The sequence below is a fragment of the Schistocerca cancellata genome, chromosome 8 (assembly GCF_023864275.1).
Source record: "Schistocerca cancellata isolate TAMUIC-IGC-003103 chromosome 8, iqSchCanc2.1, whole genome shotgun sequence".
Lineage (NCBI taxonomy): Eukaryota > Metazoa > Arthropoda > Insecta > Orthoptera > Acrididae > Schistocerca > Schistocerca cancellata.
In genome coordinates this window covers 432650376-432673978 of record NC_064633.1, presented here as the reverse complement: position 1 = coordinate 432673978, position 23603 = coordinate 432650376, and the positions used below count along the sequence as shown (strand labels likewise).

General features: G+C 41.6%; 1 protein-coding gene across 1 annotated transcript in view; it reads right to left on the bottom strand.

Moving 5' to 3' along the window:
- Positions 1–23603, bottom strand: part of LOC126095613 (lachesin-like) — a 405319-nt gene that overhangs the window by 348115 nt on the left and 33601 nt on the right. The gene's annotated exons all lie outside the window — the stretch shown is intronic.

Genomic DNA, 23603 nt, shown 5'->3' with positions numbered 1-23603 from the left:
AAAGGCACAGACGGTGTTTAGAAAGGATAGATTGCATGCAACCGGTGGTGGAGTGTTCGTCGCTGTTAGTAGTAGTTTATCCTGTAGTGAAGTAGAAGTGGATAGTTCCTGTGAATTATTATGGGTGGAGGTTACACTCAACAACCGAGCTAGGTTAATAATTGGCTCCTTTTACCGACCCCCCGACTCAGCAGCACTAGTGGCAGAACAACTGAGAGAAAATTTGGAATACATTTCACATAAATTTTCTCAGCATGTTATGGTCTTAGATGGAGATTTCAATTTACCAGATATAGACTGGGACACTCAGATGTTTAGGACGGGTGGTAGGGACAGAGCATCGAGTGACATTATACTGAGTGCACTATCCGAAAATTACCTCGAGCAATTAAACAGAGAACCGACTCGTGGAGATAACATCTTGGACCTACTGATAACAAACAGACCCGAACTTTTCGACTCTGTAAGTGCAGAACAGGGAATCAGTGATCATAAAGCCGTTGCAGCATCCCTGAATATGGAAGTTAATAGGAATATAAAAAAGGGAGGAAGGTTCATCTGTTTAGCAAGAGTAATAGAAGGCAGATTTCCGACTACCTAACAGCTCAAAACGAAAATTTCTGCTTCGACACTGACAATGTTGAGTGTTTATGGAAAAAGTTCAAGGCAATCGTAAAATGCGTTTTAGACAGGTACGTGCCGAGTAAAACTGTGAGGGGCGGTAAAAACCCACCGTGGTACAACAACAAAGTTAGGAAACTACTGCGAAAGCAAAGAGAGCTTCACTCCAAGTTTAAACGCAGCCAAAACCTCTCAGACAAACAGAAGCTAAACGATGTCAAAGTTAGCGTAAGGAGGGCTATGCGTGAAGCGTTCAGTGAGTTCGAAAGTAAAATACTAGGTACCGACTTGACAGAAAATCCTAGGAAGTTCTGGTCTTACGTTAAATCAGTAAATGGCTCGAAACATCATGTCCAGACACTCCGGGATGATGATGGCATTGAAACAGAGGATGACAAGCGTAAAGCTGAATTACTAAACACCTTTTTCCAAAGCTGTTTCACAGAGGAAGACCGCACTGCAGTTCCTTCTCTAAATCCTCGCACCAACGAAATAATGGCAGACATCGAAATAAGTGTCCAAGGAATAGAAAAGCAACTGAAATCACTCAACAGAGGAAAGTCCACTGGACCTGACGGGATACCAATTCGATTCTACACAGAGTACGCGAAAGAACTTGCCCCCCTTCTAACAGCCGTGTACCGCAAGTCTCTAGAGGACAAGAAGGTTCCAAATGATTGGAAAAGAGCACAGGTAGTCCCAGTCTTCAAGAAGGGTCGTCGAGCAGATGCGCAAAACTATAGGCCTATATCTCTGACGTCGATCTGTTGTAGAATTTTAGAACATGTGTTTTGCTCGAGTATCATGTCGTTTTTGGAAACTCAGAATCTGCTATGTAGGAATCAACATGGATTCCGGAAACAGCGATCGTGTGAAACCCAACTCGCTTTATTTGTTCATGAGACCCAGAAAATATTAGATACAGGCTCCCAGGTAGATGCTATTTTTCTTGACTTCCGGAAGGCGTTCGATACAGTTCCGCACTGTCGCCTGATAAACAAAGTAAGAGCCTACGGAATATCAGACCAGCTGTGTGGCTGGATTGAAGAGTTTTTAGCAAACAGAACACAGCATGTTGTTATCAACGGAGAGACGTCTACAGACGTTAAAGTAACCTCTGGCGTGCCACAGGGGAGTGTTATGGGACCATTGCTTTTCACAATATATATAAATGACCTAGTAGATAGTGTCGGAAGTTCCATGCGGCTTTTCGCGGATGATGCTGTAGTATACAGAGAAGTTGCAGCATTAGAAAATTGTAGCGAAATGCAGGAAGATCTGCAGCGGATAGGCACTTGGTGCAGGGAGTGGCAACTGACCCTTAACATAGACAAATGTAATGTATTGCGAATACATAGAAAGAAGGATCCTTTATTGTATGATTATATGATAGCGGAACAAACACTGGTAGCAGTTACTTCTGTAAAATATCTGGGAGTATGCGTGCGGAACGATTTGAAGTGGAATGATCATATAAAATTAATTGTTGGTAAGGCGGGTACCAGGTTGAGATTCATTGGGAGAGTCCTTAGAAAATGTAGTCCATCAACAAAGGAGGTGGCTTACAAAACACTCGTTCGACCTATACTTGAGTATTGCTCATCAGTGTGGGATCCGTACCAGATCGGGTTGACGGAGGAGATAGAGAAGATCCAAATAAGAGCGGCGCGTTTCGTCACGGGGTTGTTTGGTAACCGCGATAGCGTTACGGAGATGTTTAACAAACTCAAGTGGCAGACTCTGCAAGAGAGGCGCTCTGCATCGCGGTGTAGCTTGCTCGCCAGGTTTCGAGAGGGTGCGTTTCTGGATGAGGTATCGAATATATTGCTTCCCCCTACTTATACCTCCCGAGGAGATCACGAATGTAAAATTAGAGAGATTAGAGCGCGCACAGAGGCTTTCAGACAGTCGTTCTTCCCGCGAACCATACGCGACTGGAACAGGAAAGGGAGGTAATGACAGTGGCACGTAAAGTGCCTTCCGCCAAACACCGTTGGGTGGCTTGCGGAGTATAAATGTAGATGTAGATGTAGACATATTGCTCTGCAATGTTCTATCTATATCTGAATCCCGCTCCAGCTACTGCCGGGTCCTCTCCATTTGACTCGGTCCTCCCACCACTTTCCTTCCTCCACTTGCTGCCATGTCACACCTCTCCTTTCTACAGATATTCTCATTCCCATTTCCCACCGTGTTCTTGGGCGCCCTCTTGGTCTTTTCCCATCCATCTTCAGTTCTTCCATAATTTTGGGGAGTGTCTGCCCATGCATCCTCTTAACATGCCCATACCATCTTAATCTCTTTCTTTCAATATCTTCTCTCATATTTTCTTGTTTAAGGTCCTTTCTAATCTCTACATTCCTTACTCAGTCCATTCTTGTTTTTCCCTTAACTGCTCTGAGAAACTTGCAGTCTGCTCCCGTCCCTTTCTGTCATTGTCCATGTTTCTCCACCATAGGTGACATTAGGGATGTAATAATTCTTATACATAAGGAGTTTTGCTCTTTCTGAAACTTCATTATTCCAAATCAGCTGTTTTACTGTTTGGTAAAAATTGCCTCCCTTCTGTAACCTCCTATTAATTTCGTTCGTTATTCTTCCATCCCTAGATATTTCACTCCCTAAATAAGTGAAATTTTCTACCACTTTGAGGGGTTCTCCATTCAAGGTAATATTTCTGTTGATCCCTTTCTCTCTTCCAAATACCATTACTTCACTCTTATCTGTATTTATTTCCAATCCATACCTTTTCATTATTTCCTTCCACGCTTTAAGCTGTAACTGTACATCTACCTCTATATCACCCCATATTACCATATCATCTGCAAATATAATCTTTTAGTCTTTTTCTTTTACTATCTCTTTAACTGCCCTATTCATTCCCTCCATCACAACATTAAAATGAGCAGGAGATAGAATAATTCCTTGCTTAAGTCCTTGTCTAATTTCGAAGTATTCAGAGTTACGCCCAAATATTTAATCGACGTGACTGTGTCAAGCGCTACACTACTAATGGAGTATTCAAACATTACGGGATTCTTTTTCCTATACATCTGCATTAATTTGCATTTATCTATATTTAGAGTTAGCTGCCATTCTTTACACCAATCATAAATCCTGTTCAAGTCATCTTGTATCCTCCTACAGTCACTCAACGACGACACCTTCCCGTACACCACAGCATCATCAGCAAACAACCGCACATTGCTATCCACCCTATCCAAAAGATCATTTATGTAGATAGAAAACAACAGCGGACCAACCACACTTCCATGGGGCATTCCAGATGATACCCTCACCTCCGATGAACACTCACCATCGAGGACAACGTCCTGGGTCCTTCTGCTGGAACAGTTATGGCTACTGTGTTTCTCGACATGTGGACATCTCGCCACGTGGAACCTCCATAAATTCTGATGCATATATGACGACACTGAAGAAAATTCAAGTTCGACTGAGTCGTGTTCGACCACATCGGCCAAAGCAGGATGTTTTGCTGTTGCACGACAGTGCGCGGTCACATGCCAGTCAGAAAACCATGGAAGCGATCACAAAACTCGGATGGACAACACTGAAACGCCCGCCTTACAGTCCTGACCTGGCTCCATGTGACTATCATCTCTTTGGGAAACTGAAAGACTCTCTTCGTGGAACAAGGTTTGAAGATGATGAGTCCTTTGTGCACGCTGCCAAACAGTGGCTCCAACAGGTTGGTCCAGAATTTTACCGTGCGCGTATACAGGAGCTGGTTCCAAGATGGCTTAAGGGAGTTGAGAGGGATGGAAATTATGTGGAGAAACGAAAATATTGTTCCTAAAGGATGTATCTACGCACTGTAAAACTTTCAAACAAGTAGAATAAAAGATGGATTAAAAAACAGAATAGTGTGCTTTTCTTTTGGAGTGACCCTCGTATGTAATATGTGTCTGTGGGAGAATCCCTCAGACAGAGAGTGATACAGCAGCAGCGCAGCAGCGGAGGCGGCAGTTGGTCTCCCCGTAGCATCTGCCGCGGGGCCTGAGTGAGGTGTGTGCACAGCGGCGCGGCCCAGGGACCTAAGTCTCCCCGGCTGTCAGCGCGCGTGTGTTATTGCGACAGGCGGCCGCGCGTGCTGAGGGAGGAGTCCGGGAGGCAGAAAGACTCCGGCAAAGTTCCGGCGCGGACTTCCACGTTCCCTCTGCCCTCTCCCCACCTCGTGTCCACCCGACCCACTCCGCGATGAGCGAGGCCCCGTGGGTCCAGGGGATAGCGGACTGTCGCCAGACAGTGTGTCAACACCGACCTGGCCGGACGGAATGACGAAGACGTAGAGGGAGCGGGAAGGTGGGACGAGACGGTGAAGGGTCACGAAGGGCGCTCCAGCACCACGTCCTGCGTCGTTCCCCGTGATGCTGCCGATTTCCCGTATAAGCGTTACGCAGTTGTCGAGAGTTTCTTCCTTCTCGGAAGACGAACTGTCTGTGTTAGGAAACGTCAGCGCTCACTTTTCGCAAAAGTATCCCGTCTCTAACAATGAAACCAGGACCTAGAAATATTTTATTTTCCTCCAAAATCATGTTCATCTCAAGCGCTGCCGTCATGAAGAACATTCAGTAGGAAGCGAAGTCTCCAGTATCAAGCACTCGTTGCAATCCGTCTCTTATTTACGAAACTGTGTTCAGCTAAACTTGGTAATCTCTTAAATAATTTTTGCAACTAAAGATTTAGAGTAAGTCCCCACAGTGGGAAATAATTACAATAAAACTGTTTAATGGTAAAAGTAAATGAAACGTCATAAAAATAAAGAAAAATAAAATTGATTAACTAATAAAACCTAGTAAAATTTGTAAGAACAATTATAATTTAAAAAAACAATGTTTAAAACCACACTATATGATGAAAAACTCTTCAAACGTGAACACAACACTAAAATTGAATGGAACAGTAATATGCGCTTTGTAGCAGCTCTTTAAAACAGTAATTCATCGCTCTATGTAGTGCCTATGAGGTAACTTCAAGTGGTCTGCTAAATTATAATCTAATTTCAACACTTCTGTTTTCCTGGGCAAGAAACCGCTGTGTATCTTCGACTAGTGCATCTTTCACTTGACGAGTGAAAGTTTATTTTGTAAAACTACCCTAAGAAGCTCCTTCCCTTTTAAGAAGAGCAACACGTTCTCCTAATGAGCTTTTGGGGACAGAAAATTGCACTACTACTTCCCTGATGGGGAATTTACTAGTTAATTGCACTGTCTCCTTATCATGATTTATTTGAAACTGCTATTCTAGCAATTAAACTTGAGAAATGAAAGACAGCATTAGTTTTTTCATGTAACGCATAATGCGTCCCGGATTGGGCAAAAATATGATGCCCGAGACTGGGTTCAACATTACGTGTCTAAAAAAGTACCAATGTTGAAATATTGGTAAGTTTCATTAGCGAAAAAAACTTCTTAATTGTAATTCATGCCCATTTTTACTAGTATCATAATAGTTACTTTGAAGTTAAGAAAATCGTGTACCAATTTCAGTAGTAATAGTAACTGGTGGCTAACCGTTCTCAAGAGGTTGTCCCTTTAGCTAGTAATCTACATGTCCTGGGTCTCCGCTTCGAACCTTCCACTGCTTAAATATTTGTGAACAAAAATTAGATGCCTTTCGTTGGCCGCGGGACTGCTACGGTCGCAGGTTCGAATCCTGCCTCGGGCATGCGTGTGTGTGATGTCCTTAGGTTCGTTAGGTTTAAGTAGTTCTAAGTTCTAGGGGACTTATGACCTAAGATGTTGAGTCCCATAGTGCTCAGAGCCATTTGAACCATTTGAACCTTTCGTTGGTAAGCGTTTCAGTTAAGAACGGCTGGATATATGATCATTTTAGCTTTAGTGCCATAGAGGTAGTAGTGACGATGCGGTTGATAACTGAAGCAAGGCTAAAGAAAAATCAAGACAAGCTCATAGGACTTGTCGACCTGTTCAACAATGAAAATGGTGCAAGTTGTTCGATAATCTGGGTAAAACAGGGGTAACGTATAGGGAAGGACAGGTAATATACAATATGCAGAAGAACCAAGAGGGGGAAATGAGACTGGAAGACCAAAAACGAAGCACTCCGATTAAAAAGGATGTAAGAAAGGGATGAAGTCTTCCACCCCTACTATTCCATCCACATATCGAAGAAGGTTCAAATGGCTCTGAGCACTATGGGACCTAACAGCTATGGTCATCAGTCCCCTAGAACTTAGAACTACTTAAACCTAACTAACCTAAGGACAGCACACAACACCCAGCCATCACGAGGCAGAGAAAATCCCTGACCCCGCCGGGAATCGAACCCGGGAACCCGGGCGTGGGAAGCGATAACGCTACTGCACGACCACGAGATGCGGGCATATCGAAGAAGGAAATAAAAGATAGATTCAAGAGTGGGATTAATGTTAGAGCTGAAGAAGTGTGACTGACAAGATTCGGTGACGAGATTGCTATCCACAATGTAAGTGCAGAAAAATGACTGGATCTGTAGAATGGAATGAGCAGCATATCCAGTATATGGTATAGATTGAGCGGAAACGAAGAAAGAAGACACTATTGACAAATAGCAGAAATAAGAAAGAGACTTAACGTCAGAATTGGGGATTACGACGTACTTGGGGTTTAGGAATTCTGCCACTTAGGCGGTGAAAAAACCTATTACTGACGGAGCAAGGAGGACAAAAGAAACAGACTAGCATTGGCAAAAATGGCGTTCTAACATAGATCTTAATTTTAAAAGAATATTTCTGAGAATGTACGTTGGGGTCAAGCTCTGTATGGTAGTGAAACATGGACTTTAGAAAACACGGAGCAGGAGAGAATCGAAACGTTTGAAATGTAGAGCTGTTGAATAATATTGAAATTAGCTGGACTAACAAGGGATAAATGAAGAGGATCTACGCAAAATTGGCGAGCGAAAAAATATGTGGAAAACAGTGACAAGAAGGGTGTAAGAGTACATCAAGGATGGAACCTACCCTTACCATCGCTTATGGGGATGCCCCATATAATTTTAGAACGAGAAATTGGCGCCTGCAGATTGTTTGGTACGAAGGGATGAGTCAGTTAGGCCGAAGCGTACTTGCAGGGCCAATCCCGAGTGCCCGCATTTCCCGCGATCGCATATAAGAATAAAATATTTTGTGTAAAGTTTATAAAAAGTCATGCTAGAGCCATTACGCAAGTAGGGCACATATGTAACGCAGCAAAGTGATCGTCTTTAAAAATAATAATTTTGAAGCTGAGAATAAATTCCGTATGGGGGAGTTGTTATATTATTTACTAGAGACTGCAAAGTAGTGGATGGGTAAACTCACATAAGCTCAAGATAACCTATGTGATCAAAAGTATCGGGACACTCCCCAAAACATACCTTTTTCATATTAGGAGCATTGTGCTGCCACCTACCATCAGGTACTCCATATTAACGACCTCAGTAGTAATTAGACATTGTGAGAGAGCAGAATGCGGCGCTCCGTGGAACTCACGGACCTCGAACGTGATCAGCTGATTGGGTGTCAATTGTGTCATACAACTGCAAGGGAGATTTCGACAGTCCTAAACATCCCTAGGTCTACTGTTTTAGATGTGATATGAAGTTGAAACGTGAAGGGACACGTACAGCACAACAGCGTACAGGCCGACCTCGTCTGTTGACTGATTGAAACCGCCGACAGTTGGTTCGTAATGTGCAATAAGCAGACATCTATCCACATCATCTCACAGGAAATTCGAACTGCATCAGGATCGACTGCAAGTACTACGACAGTTAGGCGGAAGGGGAGAAAAGATGGATTTCATGCTAGAGCTGCTGCTCATAAGCCACACATCACACCGGTAAAGGCCAAACGACGCCTCGCGTAAGGAGCGTAAACATGGGATAGTGGGAAAACGTCGTGTGGAGACACGAATCACGGTATACAATGTAGCGATCTGATGGCAGGGTGTGGGTATGGTGAATGCTCGGTGAACGTCATCTACCAGCGTGTGTTATGCTAACAGTGGAGTTCGGAGATGGTGGTGTTATGGTGTGCTCGTGTTTTCCATGGAGGGGGCTGGCATCCCTTATTGGTTATCGTGGCACTATCACAGAACAGGCCTACATTAATGTTTGAAGCACCTTCTTGCTTCCCACTGTTGAAATGTAATTCGTTGATCTTTCAACACGATCGAGCAAATGTTCATAACGCACAGCCTGTGGCGGTTTTGTTACCTGACACTAACATCCCTGTAATGGACTGACCTGCACATAGTACTCACCTGAATCCTATAGAACACCTTTGGAATGATTTGGAATGCCAACTTCGTGCCAGGCCACACTGACCGTCATCGATACCTCTCCTCAGTGCAGCAGTCCGTGAAGAATTGGCTGCCATTCTCTAAGAAGCCTTCTAGCACCTGATTGAACGTATGCCTGCGAGAGTGGAAGCTGTCATCAAGGCCAAGGGTGGGCCAACACCATACTGAATTCCAGCGTTACCGATGGAAGGCGGCACGAACTTGTAAGTCATTTTCAGCTAGGTGTCCGGATACTTTTGATCACATAGTGGAGATTACAATTAGAACAATTATGGAAGATTTACTTCAGTTCAAACTTGAACAGAGCTGCTGTCTTGTAGAAATGTGTTCATTTATTATAAACTCTTCATTATTGTTACAATATTTTGTAAAACGATGATTTATAGAACAGTGTGGGAGGAGAGGTAAGACATGCCTCGTAAATGCATCGTGAGAACTTCAGTTGTCACCTCATGTGCATTGGAAGTAAGCTCGCCGTTCAAAAATAGCTACTTAGATCTCCTGACACCTATTTTTTCCATCCAGCTAGACAATAACAAGTAATTATCAACAATAAATCAATGGAGGGCGGCTTACATTTGTCGATTGGTGACATGAATTCATTGTTCAACTTCGAAGGCTGTTGTTGAAAGAATGGAAAGAGTTTTATCACATTTTTTACGAGGAACAACCGCTAGAAGAAAGAAGGAGGAGCCGGACCTCAAATCAAGAAAACCGATCAAGCAGATGCCACAACTTAACGAACCAGCCAGCTGTATAGCAGCCAGCAACGAAGGAAAATGTAGCACATAGTGCCGCAAATTTCTGACAGCCATTAACCAAAATTGTTGCTGCAGATATGGATTTACAGTGCACCATAAGCTAGGAAGTGATTGAAACTGCATGTCGAGAAAAGTTATATTTCAAAAAGTTGGAACATCGATAGAAGCTGTGTAATGTTTAGGAAGCATAATATTAAAAATGGAATTGCATAAATGGACCCAAAATAGCCGATAGATAAGATAAAAATAGCTTGTGTATCAAATTAGGACGATTATGAGTGGAATGTAGAGGGAGAGGAACAATATTTATCATAAAGCGAAATTAAACAAAAAGTTAACTGATTTCTCCTTCGTGAATAGCACAATACAGGAAAGCGCGGAAAACTTAGCCTCACAGCGAGCGACAAACGCGGGAAACGTGAAAAATCCCTGAATAGTAAAGTGCGAAACAGTTGTAGCGAACAAAGACAACGAGTATGATGCATTCGTAAAAATGTCAAAACCAAGGATAGAAACTGCAATCAGTCTCAAACAGGCAATGGAAGTGTTGGAAGGAGCGCGGAGGGAAAAACAAGAATTTAAAGCATCGGTAAGAGAGGATATCGAGAAAATGTTTTATACATGGGAGAAAAGGATGGATGATAAATGGTGTAAGAAGGGAAATACTGGAAAATCTTGAACAACAGCCCGAAACCGTACTGGAAGATGTAATTCAGGTGAAACAAGAAGCAGACAACAAAAATTTAGTAGGACAGCATGAGCAATTGATAATGCTACAACGTGGAAAGCAGTCAATGGATACCGAAGCGATATTACAAGGAATAAATCAGAAAGAAACCACGACCCACATTCATAACGTAAACGACGAATTCAAGGAACATGTATGAGAAATAGTGTTACATCTCGATCAGCCAGCCAACAACCAACTCTCGATCAGCCAGCCAGTGGAATGTTGTTACAAACAAGTTACGGAAGCCATGACACCAGTAACATAGTGACGAAGGGCGTGAGAAGCCAATATGTTTCTAACACAAACTAGTGAGAAAACTGAATAAAAATATGTCTGGGTGTTAACTATGAACGGAAGATGTAACGGTTGGATATTACTTAAAGAAAAGATTATGAATAATAATTTGCGATGGTTACGTCACAAACATGCCTCGTGGAAAATGGCATGAAAAGGCATTGTCTTTCCAAGATGAAATCTGTGAAGAAACTAACAAAAAGTTATGTCCATTTTGAATATCAGATACGGGTACAACGCACGAATGCTGTTTTTGTCGATGTGGAAGAAGAACAAGTACTATGGTGACCGATACATCTTGAAGTATGCACTCTAATTGAACGCAAAATACACTCCTGGAAATGGAAAACAGAACACATTGACACCTGTGTGTCAGACCCACCATACTTGCTCCGGACACTGCGAGAGGGCTGTACAAGCAATGATCACACGCACGGCACAGCGGACACACCAGGAACCGCGGTGTTGGCCGTCGAATGGCGCTTGCTGCGAAGCATTTGTGCACCGCCGCCGTCAGTGTCAGCCAGTTTGCCGTGGCATACGGGGCTCCATCGCAGACTTTAACACTGGTAGCATGCCGCGACAGCGTGGACGTGAACCGTATGTGCAGTTGACGGACTTTGAGCGAGGGCGTATAGTGGGCATGCGGGAGGCCGGGTGGACGGACCGCCGAATTGCTCAACACGTGGGGCGTGAGGTCTCCACAGTACATCGATGTTGTCGCCAGTGGTTGGCGGAAGGTGCACGTGCCCGTCGACCTGGGACCGGACCGCAGCGATGCACGGATGCACGCCAAGACCGTAGGATCCTACGCAGTGCCGTAGGGGACCGCACCGCCACTTCCCAGCAAATTAGGGACACTGTTGCTCCTGGGGTATCGGCGAGGACCATTCGCAACCGTCTCCATGAAGCTGGGCTACGGTCCCGCACACCGTTAGGCCGTCTTCCGCTCACGCCCCAACTTCGTGCAGCCCGCCTCCAGTGGTGTCGCGACGGGCGTGAATGGAGGGACGAATGGAGACGTGTCGTCTTCAGCGATGAGAGTCGCTTCTGCCTTGGTGCCAATGATGGTCGTATGCGTGTTTGGCGCCGTGCAGGTGAGCGCCACAATCAGGACTGCATACGACCGAGGCACACAGGGCCTACACCCGGCATCATGGTGTGGGGAGCGATCTCCTACACTGGCCGTACACCACTGGTGATCGTCGAGGGGACACTGAATAGTGCACGGTACATCCAAACCGTCATCGAACCCATCGTTCTACCATTCCTAGACCGGCAAGGGAACTTGCTGTTCCAACAGGACAATGCACGTCCGCATGTATGCCGTGCCACCCAACGTGCTCTAGAAGGTGTAAGTCAACTACCGTGGCCAGCATGATCTCCGGATCTGTCCCCCATTGAGCATGTTTGGGACTGGATGAAGCGTCGTCTCACGCGGTCTGCACGTCCAGCACGAACGCTGGTCCAACTGAGGCGCCAGGTGGAAATGGCATGACAAGCCGTTCCACAGGACTACATCCAGCATCTCTACGATCGTCTCCATGGGAGAATAGCAGCCTGCATTGCTGCGAAAGGTGGATATACACTGTACTAGTGCCGACATTGTGCATGCTCTGTTGCCTGTGTCTATGTGCCTGTGGTTCTGTCAGTGTGATCATGTGATGTATCTGACCCCAGGAATGTGTCAATAAAGTTTCCCCTTCCTGGGACAATGAATTCACGGTGTTCTTATTTCAATTTCCAGGAGTGTATGTGAGTACCAGGTGACAAAGGAGCAGAAACGGCGGCACAAAGAAGAGTGACGGTCATGCAACAAAAAGCATCGAAATAGGCCACTAGAGACCCAAAGCAAGGTATTCGTTACAGGCGGATGAGAGGAAGAAGAGTGCGGTGAACGGCAACATAAGTACGAAGATAAGAGGCCGAGAAGTGGGGCGGAAGCGGTAGAAAACGAGAATGCAGGAGGTATAGGCGGATTTTAGGACTGGCTCGACCGGAAACCTTCAATAACTTAGAAAGAAAAGAGAAACATTTACGTAATAAAAGTAGAAAAACTAATTGATGAATAAAAATACTTGTACGGAGAAGCTGTTACATTGAAAGGTAAAGTAGTAATCATCCCTATAACTGAATAAAATATGTGAGCGTGAGACTAAATAAGTAATCGACTCGGGAAGACATCTTCCTGCGATATCAAACAACGTATAGAACGAGATACTAGAATCAGGAATCGATATACCGAATTCACCGGTTAGTGATTGAGAATAAAAAAAAGCTGTTGGATATGGAAAAACAATTGTCAGATGTCTTTGGAGGTTGAAACAGAAGGAGAATCACTTGCAATGGACACTGTAGTCGTGCGCAGTTTGTCACAGGAATTCATTATGTGACCAGATTGGTTGACGGAGCACAAAGCAGATATAGATTATGGGATAAATGATATGAGGTTTTGCGACTCAGAGAAGGAGAAATGAGGTAAAACTTAACGACAAAATGACAGCAGATAGAACGCAAAGTTTTTCCTGCTTCCACCGACTGGAAGCTTGAGAAGAGGAAGCAGAAGAGGAAAATTTAGGACATGCTAACCGAAGTTCTGTATCTCCGAACAACGAGGAAGAATCATGAGCTTACATGGGAAGAAATTAAAACAAAATAAATAGGATTTCTAGTACAGGAAGTTTAAAGAGGTGGACCTCTCTCCCTAGTAACTGAAGGATTCTGGAAGATTTTTTAGAAAAAGATAGGGAATAGTATAAGGCATACCATATCGTATAAAAATAAACCATCACAAACCATATTTTAAGCAGCCTTATCGAATTACAGAGGCCACAAAAGAATCTGTAGAAGAAGACTTGCAGAAAATTCTGAATACAGGAATAACAGAGCTCGAAGACACTAAAATAGCCCATTATGGGTTGTGGCAAAGACAAACGGAAACGTGGAACTTTTGTTGAACACATGGGAAGCCAATAAAGAAAAAAGTAAGACCCAAAAGTCAGGGATGAACAGTGTGAATAATGTGTAGTTAGACTTAAATGTGCTTCATTTAAGAGCAGCACTTGACTGTGTTAATGAACAAGGCTAAAGAAGTGTTATATATGTACACTTTTGTTATGTGCTAATTAAGATTACTTTGATTGTATACAGTTACTCAGCACGTTATTTAGACTGTTGCGTTAAGGAGTACACGTTTAAAAGATAGAAAGTATGAGCCCAGCGTTTGTGACACATGTTAGGTGGTGTGGCTGATGCGATCGGACACGGAGAATTGGCGAGAAGAAATTGTAGCTCACACACCGAAATGGGTTGTTACATGCCGAGAACAGGCGGAGTGAGGCGCTACATTTAGCTGCAGAGAGGCGCAGCGGACAGCAGCTGCCATTGATGAAGCTTCAGGCAGCGGCTGACATGAAGGGAGAATTCAGCACCCAGCCGGACGCCTTTCAGTGAGGGCAGGCATCAACCCCGTCAGCTGACCAGCAGCCGTTGCGGATCAGCTATCGGCGGCACACTGAGTCTTTGCATATGTAACGCAGCGATACACGTAGTCTTTTTCTTGAATTTCTAGCAAGTTTTTTCTTTTTAAGAGGCTTCATCTTGATTTTTGTTAAGTGTAAATACATTCAGTCTTTAGTGCACTAGTTTGCTCATTTGTTTTGTTCTGAATACAAGTGTCACTTGTCGTAAGGTCAGTTGGTAGTCATATATCTGTTTTACGTTTTTGCACTCCTAATTAAGAGAATTCCTTTAAATTATTCGAATTTTTCTTTCCATCACTCTAAACTCATCTTTTCCAGTCATTATCGAGTTCATAATGGAAGGGTTCTGTTTTTTACAGAATATGGTAATTTTGGTAATATTTTCGATGGCACTGAGTAACAGGGGGCAACATCTCTGCCCAAGAGGCTGCACTGAGACAGACTGCTAGTAGAACCCTTTTCTTGTGAGTCGAGTGCAGTATTGGAGAGAGAAAGGAGTGAAGTTGTATCTTCTGATGGAGTAAAAGGTTTTTAGGCCGTGCCGTGTAACGGCAATAACTTGCTTGTATTGTTTTTCATTGATTGAGAGACATTTTCTAAATTCGTTAAGAATACTTCAGAGGGTACTGTAATGGCGAATTTGCCTCGACATCCAAGCCTAGTAGTTAATTTGGTCTGGCATTTTGAGTTGCAGATTTTTATGATAACATAACAATGTGTGATTTACTGATTTTCCTTCATAGATGGATAGTATACATGTTCGTAAGAAAGTAAAGAAAGTTTGGTCAGGTTTATTCACTACTAATGTAAAGTGAATTTTTAATATTTCAAGAATTAAAATATTTAGTCTGAGTGACGTAAAGTTCTTTTAATATAATTAATGTTGTTTTTCCATCAACCAGCATTCATGTCTTCATTTTAAGTTTCATATGCGTAATTTTTCTTTCCCAATTTTCTAAGTAACAGAACATTAATTGATATTGATCAGTACAATGATGAGATTTACTAGCTCAGTAGTTTTGTCGATGTCTATAGATTAAAGCAAGCATTACACATCACTTTGCTAGCAATTTTCAATTTTATCTCTTGATTCGTGTAGCAGCAGCAGGTGCAGTAGTTTGGATATAGCTGCAGCACAGAATTTATTCATTACACAAACAGCTAAGCCAATCATAATTTTAGTGTGATACAGTTAACATTTCAACAGTAGCATAATGTTCAGACAGGGCACTTTTGGAAGTTATTAATACTCGAATATCATAATTCTCTCGCAGTCAGACTGCTTGCATTATTGCTAACAGGATAGTTTTCTTAATTTTAACAGAACAGATTTTGCTCTCGCCACAAGAGTTGTAGCACACAGTTTAATGAAGTATTTCTGATAAAATTTTGAAGTGCTGATCACTTTTCAAGATTTGCGAGGTTGGTTACGAACTTAAATACGAGCTTAACTGTTGCTCAAACCACGAGATCCACTTCACATTATCACACAGGCAATGTATCAGTAAATTTAACTACCCATCACCATGCAACAAAAACAAATTAGCTATTTTCACTTGGCGACAGCTCTGTGCCGTACGAGCTATGAGCAATTTTTTGGCATTTTCTCAGTAGACTGATTACGTGCTCCACTTCCCCCCAATACTGTAGATTCGTTTTGTTGATTGCTATTGCCATTGCACATTTCATTTACTAACCATTTGTGTACTTCTCTTTCACAATTTCATTTGCGATTTTATATCATCTATTTCGCCTTCGAAAATTTTTCGTCTTTGCCACAGTAATTGTCAAACCGGTACTATCATCAACAATAAATCGCCTAGTTCTAGTGCTACAAGAACTACTTTCGAACGAAATTCAATTACCGACAGTAATCTCATTTCCCAAATTTCTACTTGCAATGTAGACATGAGCACTGACGCAATAATGCAGCAATCGCCTGCATCAGTTCCTAACAGTCACAGAATTTCCAGTACAGTTATGCAGCTGATTACTAATTCCACCATTTTTGTCAGTGCCGATATTACTCTCCAGATACAACACCTGACTTCCGGAATTCTGCAAAATTGCCCTCGGTCTACTAATAATCCCAGGAACAGTACACAAATTTAGCCAGTCAACACAGTATGTGATGCTGACACGATTAAACAGTCTGCTTCGCAACCAGAAATTCCTTGTACTAATACAGATATTTAACACATACATCAACAAATTATGCAGCAAAATATCCAACAAACCGTACAACTCGGACAGGATAAACAACAAAACATGCAACGACTCGAACAGAATGTGAAGCAACTCTAACAGAATTTAGACAAAAAACAAGAAGAACGCACGAAACGACTCGAATACAGTTTTACCGCAGGATTACTCCCTGTTAATTTACAGATCTCGGAAATAGCAAATGAAAAGTCAGATTTAAAACAACAACTTACCCAACGACAGACTGTGGTTGACGAAATATTACAAAGTATTATAGACGTTCACGAACAGGAAAAAGCTTAATTGATTACCATGATGAATAAGAAAGTTCCAAACGTTTTGGTTCATAAGGTCGACAAAAAGGCGCAATGGTAGTCCCGGCAGATAAAAACACACAAGCAGACATGCATAATGTTAAAGGGCAATTGCTCACGGCACAATCTTAAACTGAGGATCTTGCCAATATGTTGCACATTTTCAGCAACATACGATTCCGACTCAACACAACCGGCAAATTTTGCGGAATCGGAAGAATTTCCGTCTCTCCAACGAACTACCGAAGATCAATCAATTGTGAACGACAGGCGTAAACAGGAGATACGAAGCACAAATTCAAAGATTGCAAATGTTAAGAGAAGCTTACCTCTTCTAATTTTACATACAACTAGTCTCCAGGTTTTGCGAATATTGACACGCCTCTCCAAAAAGTCAACATTAGGCCCACTTAGATATCAGAGGAACTAATCATTTGACAACGGCTTCTCTAAACCGTTTTTAATGGACCAAAATTTGGTAATTAGCGTAGACGTGACGACTTTGACTTCAAACACTTCCTCTCAATTCGTAAGTTCAAAGTTTTTCGAAATATTGCAAATGATTTACTTCCATACGACTGGATACGTTAATTTACTTATTCTTTACCACCTCAATGGCCGGTAACTCTAACACTGGAATGAATATCCAGCCATTTACACCGCGAACCAGCTGTGAAAATGCTCAGACACAACACAACGTGGCATTAAATATAAACGTCTTAGTTTACCACATTTCTGTGAGTTACAAATTTCAATCATTAGACAACTTTTTGAATAGATCGTACAGCAATCCCTACACAACAGATCTACAAAGTGCATCAGTGCATCAGCTTCTATTTCAAAACTGCCTAAATCTTTACGAATTCCTTTATTGACTTCTCATCGAAAAGATAACACAAAGGCGTTTTGCGATGTCTCACAACTTCTCGAACTTGATAGAACTTGGGCATAGAAATGACAATTGGTGAAATGACACACAGCAACCGTACAACCACAATCACAACAACAACAGAGAACAAAATGTTAATGATCACAACAATGGTCAGTTTAAACGTAGGAAAATTGATGACGGACGATGTAATCATTATGGCAATCAACAAAATTTAACCCTAAATCAACTGGATACTCGTTTCCACCCCCCACAACAACCTGCCAACAAATCTGAATTCCAAAAGAATTCGTTTTACTGTTGAACGGCCCTTTTTAGATTGGCCGTATCGCACTTCATTTTGGGGTTGACATAGAAAGAAATCCAGTGGATTACACCATGTCGCAAAAGTCAAGCGTTTCCTGGAATGATTCTTTTTTTTTTATTCTTTACTGACTATCCTATAACCAACACTTCTTTCTCTTTCTTGTGATTTGTGATGTTTCGCATTAAGACTTTTACCACTTGCTTAGTTTACACATTTTTAACATAACATCTTGTGTCATTTTCCATTTTTTTCTCTCTCGTGTGCCAATCCTGATGTATTAGCGATACGTTTACAACACAATATGTGATTTTTTTAAGGTATGTTTCCAATAATAAGTCCAACTATGTTACTTTTATAACGTTTCTTACATTCACATGATACCACTTTACTGCTTCAGATTAACATACATTTTTAGAAAGCCACTAAATTTAGTTTTCCTACGCATCACTATAATACAAAATTAACAGGTGAGAGCCATGTACAAGGATATAAGAGAATGAGTTATTTGCACTACCTTTGGGCACGATAAAGTAGAATGGATTAAATGCAGGTAGGTATTTGACTACGTTGATGATGAGTTAGAGTGGATTTTAGGCATGTTGTGTTGAAGTATAATGAAAACGATGTAAAAGTGTCTTTATTTTCAGGTAATTATTTGAACTAGTGTGATGACATTATACGATTATTTGCAGATAATGACAAGATTTTTTTTCTTTACACTATTTAGCACTTTAGAGATATATGAGTGATTTTAGAGGTTTTTTCATTGTGATGTTTATAATGATGATGCTACGAATATTTTGGATTCATAATAATTATAATATAAGGTTGAAGTCTTGATGTTTATAAGGCATTTATGGATTATTTCTGCGGGGGACTTATGAGTCTTTGGCTTATAAGACATGCAAGGAGTTATTTTGGTTTAATTGATTAACATGAAATAATGAGAGAAAAGGGGCAGATTTTTGTGGAAGGATGGGCTATTTGAACACTATTTCGTAGAATGGGATTTTGCTTTACCTGTGAGTGATATGCAAATTTTATTATTCTTTAGTACACTTGATTGATGATTTCGATTCTTTTGATTCATTTAATCCTTCTTCGCAGCACAAATGATGCAACCACCGCAAACTTTTTCAGTAACTCATGGTTGTTTAAATGATTTTTTCTGATGATGTTGATTTACACAATTTTTTCGGTTGCAATAGAATTTTTTTTTATTTACATTTATCTGTGTATTTGTCTAAAGCGCTACTTTTTCTGGTTTGTTTCTTTAATTTTTCTACACGTAATATGTAATTTTTTTTACTTTTATGTGCTATTGTGTTTTGAGTGAATGGCAACAGACAGTTTACAATAATTTCCTGTTTTCTCTCTTCATCATATTGGCCCTGCATATGCCAATTATGTTGTGTACATTTATTTTTTGTTACTGAATAGCTGTTATTATACTATAAAAATGGTTCAAATGGCTCTGAGCACTACAGGACTTAACTACTGAGGTCATCAGTCCTCTAGAACTCAGAACTACTTAAACCTAACTAACCTAAGGACATCACACACATCCATGCCCGAGGCAGGATTCGAACCTGCGACCGTAGCGGCCACGCGGTTCCAAACTGACGCGCTTAGAACCGCACGGCCACACCGGCCGGCTATTATATTATAATCTACACTTTGTTTACCCCCCCATGAACCATGGACCTTGCCGTTGGTGGGGAGGCTTGCGTGCCTCAGCGATACAGATGGCCGTACCGTAGGTGCAACCACAACGGAGGGGTATCTGTTGAGAGGCCAGACAAACATGTGGTTCCTGAAGAGGGGCAGCAGCCTTTTCAGTAGTTGCAGGGGCTACAGTCTGGATGATTGACTGATCTGGCCTTGTAACATTAACCAAAACGGCCTTGCTGTGCTGGTACTGCGAACGGCTGAAAGCAAGGGGAAACTACAGCTGTAATTTTTCCCGAGGACATGCAGCTCTACTGTATGATTAAATGATGATGGCGTCCTCTTGGGTAAAATATTCCGGAGGTAGAATAGTCCCCCATTCGGATCTCCGGGCGGGGACTACTCAGGAGGCCGTCGTTATCAAGGAGAAAGAAAACTGGCGTTCTACGGATCGGAGCGTGGAATGTCAGATCCCTTAATCGGGCAGGTAGGTTAGAAAATTTAAAAAGGGAAATGGATAGGTTAAAGTTAGATATAGTGGGAATTAGTGAAGTTCGGTGGCAGGAGGAACAAGACTTTTGGTCAGGTGATTACAGGGTTATAAATACAAAATCAAATAGGGGTAATGCAGGAGTAGGTTTAATAATGAATAAAAAAATAGGAGTGCGGGTTAGCTACTACAAACAGCATAGTGAACGCATTATTGTGGCCAAGATAGACACAAAGCCCATGCCTACTACAGTAGTACAAGTTTATATGCCAACTACCTCTGCAGATGATGAAGAAATAGATGAAATGTATGACGAGATAAAAGAAATTATTCAGGTAGTGAAGGGAGACGAAAATTTAATAGTCATGGGTGACTGGAATTCGTCAGTAGGAAAAGGGAGAGAAGGAAACATAGTAGGTGAAAATGGATTGGGGGGAAGGAATGAAAGAGGAAGCCGCCTTGTAGAATTTTGCACAGAGCATAACTTAATCATAGCCAACACTTGGTTCAAGAATCATAAAAGAAGGTTGTATACCTGGAAAAATCCTGGAGATACTAAAAGGTATCAGATAGATTATATAATGGTAAGACAGAGATTTAGGAACCAGGTTTTAAATTGTAAGACATTTCCTGGAGCAGATGTGGATTCTGACCACAATCTATTGGTTATGAACTGCAGATTGAAACTGAAGAAACTGCAAAAAGGTGGGAATTTAAGGAGATGGGACCTGGATAAACTGAAAGAACCAGAGGTTGTAGAGAGTTTCAGGGAGAGCATAAGGGAACAATTGACAGGAATGGGGGAAAGAAATACAGTAGAAGAAGAATGGGTAGCTCTGAGGGATGAAGTAGTGAAGGCAGCAGAGGATCAAGTAGGTAAAAAGACGAGGGCTAATAGAAATCCTTGGGTAACAGAAGAAATATTGAATTTAATTGAAGAAAGGAGTAAATATAAAAATGCAGTAAATGAAGCAGGAAAAAAGGAATACAAACGTCTCAAAAATGATATCGACAGGAAGTGCAAAATGGCTAAGCAGGGATGGCTAGAGGACAAATGTAAGGATGTAGAGGCTTGTCTCACTAGGGGTAAGATAGATACTGCCTACAGGAAAATTAAAGAGACCTTTGGAGAGAAGAGAACCACTTGTATGAATATCAAGAGCTCAGATGGCAACCCAGTTCTAAGCAAAGAAGGGAAGGCAGAAAGGTGGAAGGAGTAAATAGAGGGTTTATACAAAGGCGATGTACTTGTGGACAATATTACGGAAATGGAGGAGGATGTAGATGTAGACGAAATGGGAGATAAGATACTGCGTGAAGAGTTTGACAGAGCACTGAAAGACCTGAGTCGAAACAAGGCCCCGGGAGTAGACAACATTCCATTTGAACTACTGATGGCCTCGGGAGAGCCAGTCATGACCAAACTCTACCATCTGGTGAGCACGATGTATGAGACAGGCGAAATACCCTCAGACTTCAAGAAGAATATAATAATTCCAATCCCAAAGAAAGCAGGTGTTGACAGATGTGAAAATTACCGAACTACCAGTTTAATAAGTCACAGCTGCAAAATACTAACGCGAATTCTTTACAGACGAATGGAAAAACTGGTAGTAGCCGACCTCGGGGATGATCAGTTTGGATTCCGTAGAAATGTTGGAACACGTGAGGCAATACTGACCTTACGACTTATCTTAGAAGAAAGATTAAGAAAAGGCAAATCTACGTTTCTAGCATTTGTAGACTTAGAGAAAGCTTTTGACAATGTTAACTGGAATACTCTCTTTCAAATTCTGAAGGTGGCAGGGGTAAAATACAGGGAGCGAAAGGCTATTTACAGTTTGTACAGAAACCAGAACGCAGTTATAAGAGTCGAGGGGCATGAAAGGGAAGCAGTGGTTTGGAAAGGAGTAAGACAGGGTTGTAGCCTCTCCCCGATGTTATTCAATCTGTATATTGAGCAAGCAGTAAAGGAAACAAAAGAAAAATTCGGAGTAGGTATTAAAATTCATGGAGAAGAAGTAAAAACTTTGAGGTTCGCCGATGACATTGTAATTCTGTCAGAGACAGCAAAGGACTTGGAAGAGCTGTTGAACGGAATGGACAGTGTCTTGAAAGGAGGATATAAGATGAACATCAACAAAAGCAAAACGAGGATAATGGAATGTAGTCAAATTACGTCGGGTGATGCTGAGGGAATTAGATTAGGAAATGAGACACTTAAAGTAGTGAAGGAGTTTTGCTATTTAGGGAGTAAAATAACCGATGATGGTCGAAGTAGAGAGGATATAAAATGTAGACTGGCAATGGCAAGGAAAGCGTTTCTCAAGAAGAGGAATTTGTTAACATGGAGTATAGATTTAAGTGTCAGGAAGTCGTTTCTGAAAGTATTTGTATGGAGTGTAGCCATGTATGGAAGTGAAACATGGACGATAACTAGTTTATACAAGAAGAGAATAGAAGCTTTCGAAATGTGGTGCTACAGAAGAATGCTGAAGATAAGGTGGGTAGATCACGTAACTAATGAGGAGGTATTGAATAGGATTGGGGAGAAGAGAAGTTTGTGGCACAACTTGACTAGAAGAAGGGATCGGTTGGTAGGACATGTTTCGAGGCATCAAGGGATCACAAATTTAGCATTGGAGGGCAGTGTGGAGGTTAAAAATCGTAGAGGAAGACCAAGAGACGAATACACTAAGCAGATTCAGAAGGATGTAGGTTGCAGTAGATACTGGGAGATGAAGAAGCTTGCACAGGATAGAGTAGCATGGAGAGCTGCATCAAACCAGTCTCAGGACTGAAGACCACAACAACAACAATACTTTGTTTATTTGTGTTATCTTAAATACACTGCATTTGGCACAGCTTCTTTCTTTGCATAGTATTCTGCCTTAATGGTTGCTGAGATACATTTTCTTCTTGCATGTGACTGCATTCCATTTGCTGAGATACTTCGTCTACTTTTACTGCCATGTGCACATTTTATGAGCTGCATTTTGCTATACCTTTCCTTTGGGGTAATTTAATTGTGGCTAATTTAGTGTAGATGAGTTCAACTAAGTTATAGTATTTTTTAGAGAAATAAGAAACTACTATTTGCAGTGCTAAAAATGTGAGAGTAAAGAGCATAGTGATTAATGAACTACAGTTATGAGTGGAAAGAATGTTCTTCTGGCAGCATATGTTAGTAGTAAATGCAAAACTTAGTAAAAGGAAGTGAAGCAACGGTAATACGTGAACGACGTTTCAGAAAGTTTGAAGGGAGAGAGAGATATGACTTTTTTATCCGATCTGCTGATCAGGAAGTCTTTATTCTTGCACATGAGACAACATACACATTTACTCAAAGATTTACATTATAACACCTTAATCCTTCTTTTCCCTTCCCTAACCCAGTACATTTTTTTTTCTCGTGTCGTCAATATTTATGTTCCATTACTTGTTTTACCACGCTATTTAATTTCTTGTATTATAGTCAACTTTCGTGTAATTTTGCAATGAAGAGCCAAAGAAACTGGTATACCTGCCTAATATCGTGT